This window comes from Aptenodytes forsteri, unplaced genomic scaffold (assembly GCF_000699145.1).
Source record: "Aptenodytes forsteri isolate BGI_AS27 unplaced genomic scaffold, ASM69914v1 Scaffold65, whole genome shotgun sequence".
NCBI classification, from domain to species: domain Eukaryota; kingdom Metazoa; phylum Chordata; class Aves; order Sphenisciformes; family Spheniscidae; genus Aptenodytes; species Aptenodytes forsteri.
In genome coordinates, this window is record NW_008795127.1 from 1,055,355 (window position 1) to 1,059,073 (window position 3,719).

A 3,719-nucleotide genomic window follows, 5' to 3' on the forward strand; every position below is an offset into this window, starting at 1 on the left:
GGGGGTGCGGGCTGTTACAGCTGCTCCACGGTGCAGCTCGCTGAGGCCGGGTTCTAGCAAAAATAAATGAATAAATAAATAAAATTAACAAAAATCACAGCCTTAAGATGCCGTGTCCCCTAGAGCAGCACCTCATGTCGACCCGCAGCATGGCGCCTGGCTGACCCAAGCTAGGCGTGCAGCCTGGCGTGTCTTGCAGGGCCCAACACTGCTTCCTGCTCCCTCTCCATCTCCCTGTAACGCGCCATACCCGCAGAGCTGCAGAGGAGGTGGCAGGTGCTCAGGAAGGGCAGCGCCGAGTGGGGGGACCGTGCCTGCTGCCCTCAGCCCAGCTGCCTGCAGGCCAGCGGCACTGCCCCGTGCTTGCCCCGGCCCCTGCTGCATCACCCAATTGCAACGGTGAGTCCCAGTCTGCCATCCTAAAGCAGGGCCCTTTCATTGGCGATTCAGCCCAATTCGTTGCTCCCGAAGATGGGTAGCTGTGCTAATACCACCTTGTTCCTTTTTAAATGCAGTCAAAGGGTACCAGCTTGACTGCTGGTATATGCATTTAGTAAAACACATGGGTTTTTTTGTTTTTAACTGCACAAAAGATATTTACAGATGGCTTTCATCTGCAGCCAGTGAAATGCAACAGCATAGAAATCAACTGCTTCAAACAAAGAGCAGCCCGTTTCTCAGCTTAGCTGGCGGGGACGTGCTCTGGCTGGAGGCAGCCCCACGGTAGCTGGTGGCTGGCCGTGGCTGTGGCCCCTGCCACAGCCTAATACCAACGCTGATAGCTGGCCGATAGCTCAGCCAGCTACTGCAGGGCAACAGCCACCTTGGCCGGGAGGGCGCAGGGGGAGGACTTGGTCTGGTATTGTGCAGCAAAGCATGTGCGTGCACGTGCCTTGAAAGTTAACTTGTAATTTTTGCTCCTCAATAAATCAAGACAGATGCCCCTATAAATCCTGCTCCTCAGGAAGAAAGCAGAAGGCCAGGAACTGCATGGAGCAGAGAACAGGGCTATTTTTCTTTTCAGTGCCAAGAGCACATCAGTGACAGTCAGTGCTGTGCTGGGTCAGGCCTTCACCCTCTGCTAAGTTAATACCAACAACTCCTTCATCTAAAGGGCAGATAGTAACAGTTGGGCCCCCTTGCACTTTTCTGCCTTTCTTTTCTCCTGTTGCAATAGCAATAGCCTCTGAAGGAGCTTCACTAATTAGTTGCTATTACACTTCTTGGGTGGCTGGAAGAACATACTGCCTCTGACCTCATGCTTTGCAATGTACCTTAACAGTTTATTACTGCTATTGCATGGCAGCAATGGTTCATTTTATAGTTACTTTGAAAGAGCCATTCCTTCAGTGCTGAAAAATAATCTAAGACTAATGCACAGTCTCCAGAAGACTGCTGTTAAACTGTCTATAACCAAGTGTCCAAACACTGCACAAAGCTGTTTCATTTGCTTAACATCGACTCACTAGCAATTAATATGCCTGACATAACAGCGCACTACAAGGCCCATAAAATCTGTAGCAGTAGGGGAGTGAAATGATTATAACTTTTTTTTTTCTTCTTTCAATAATACCAGACTACAGTTTGGGCACTGTAATCTTTTCAAAGCAAGAAGCTGAGTTGCATCTGAACAGCTGTTGTTTACTGAAGCAATAATTAGCAATGAACCAGTCAAAATACCTGCTACCTTCCGCAGCAGCTCAGCAGTCACTTGCACCCTGTGCCTGGAAGCGGAGAGGTTCTCAACTTCACATGTAGACTATAGTTAATAAAAATCTCACTTAACTAACTCTAAAAAAGGAAATATTTAAAATGGCAGCGTCCACCAGCCTTATGAATACAAGTAATCCCACTGAACTCATTGTGAGCTGGGAGGCACAGACTTCAGCTCATACCAGATGTCCCTAACACAGTGATTTTCAGCTGGTGGGGGACAGGGCATTGCTGCAAATAAGGTGTTAGAGCCAGTCCTGCTGAATGGGCTCTGCTGGCTCTGGGCAAGGCCAGCTGCACCCCACTCCTGGGACTGAAACCTCTGGGGAAGCACGTGTGCAAAGCCATTTGCTAGGTCTGCAAGTCTCCTGGTCTTGCAAGGTTTTTTTTACCTTAGTTTGAGAGAGCAGCAGAACAGAGAGAGAAAGAGGGCTGCAGAAGACAAGGGAGCAAAGAGGTAGCCATGGGCCATGTTGAAGATGATGAACCTCCTGATTCCACACATGGATGAAACCTAGAGATCTCTGTGTTCTTCCACTGGGGGAAATCACTGGGGAGAAAGCGAGACATCCCAAAGTAGACATTTGTTTATTGATTAAGGCATGTTGCTGGTATGTATGGGTTTACAACCAGGAATCTGAGCCTGAGTGTTAATGTTTTCAGCTCACATGCTAACCACCTGGTTATTGGCAGCAGTGGTATATGTATTCGTCCCCACGAGACTGAAGGAAAACATCAGTATACAGCTGTATACATCCAGGTAAGGCTCAGAAATCAGGGTACCAAGCAAAGCTGTAGCTAAACCACTCTAATGGTTTGCTGCTGTCCAAAGGGATAGTGGTATGCCTCTCTCCCACCTCTTCCCAGACAAAGCTTCCCATCACTTGTGCCAGCACTTACATACATCTGATCCTGTTGTGAGCCACTCTGAGGACCGAAAGGCCCTCCTCCCCGAGAGTCATTCTCCACAGATCTTAGCTCTCTGGTATGCCTTCAGGCAGCATGAGATGAGCATGACTGTGGACCCAAGTGAGAGGATAGGAACATGCAGCCAGGCTTGGTGTGACGAGGAGATGGGGGAAAGACCTCACTGACCAGAGTCAGTTTAAGCGGATGTTCCATAACAGTTTCAGTCACCTGCTCCCTCTCTGGCCCAATTAATATTTAATTACTTTTAGTTAAACACAAAATAGAACTAACTCGAGATTCAGAAAGCCATACCTCATGCCAGCAGTAGCAGCCTGGAGCTCTCCCCATCTGGGCTATTAGAGATGGAAGTTTAAGTCTCCAGGTTTTAAGTCTCCAGGCCAGCAGAGCACTGGAAGCAGTCAGTCTCCAAGGACCCAGGGAAGGCTGCCAGCTACACCAGGGCGAGCAGGATGCTCCCCAGACAGGTGTCTGCCCTGCTCCAGAGACTCCTTCTCCTGCGTGAGAAGACTTGCCTGCCAAAACTGATAGGTACATGTCCACTAACAGCTGTCAAATCGGTGGCTCCTGACTAGAGAAAATAAAAACATTTTGACAGAAAATTCCTGACCAGCACTACACAATAAGCCGGAAACTGACTTGCTACACCTGCAGTGCCTTAGAGCTCCCTTTTCTGGCTAGTCAAGTTGTCCTTTTGAGATGGAGGTCTGATGTTAGAGATACAGTCAGTTATGAGCTTGAGGAGTTTCAGTTAAATGAAAGAAAATGTACTTCCAAGTTTAATTTTTTTGTTGGAATTATATTTTTTCATATTATCGAGAAATGATAGCTATCACTTCTGTCATTGGAAATCCAACTAGAGTCACTGGGCTAGTCAAAAAAATAGCAAGAGATCAGTACAGACCAGACAACAGACCAGTACAGTTTCACTGATGAGCTCAGCAAAGTAAGAAATGGCAAACACAGTGAGCATGATTTCAAGTGAAGTCTTCCAGATTTAGATGATAGGAACCTAACTGTCCTTTCAGCGACCTTTACCACCCCAGAGCTGCAACTGCAGAAGTTTAGTCATTTTAAAA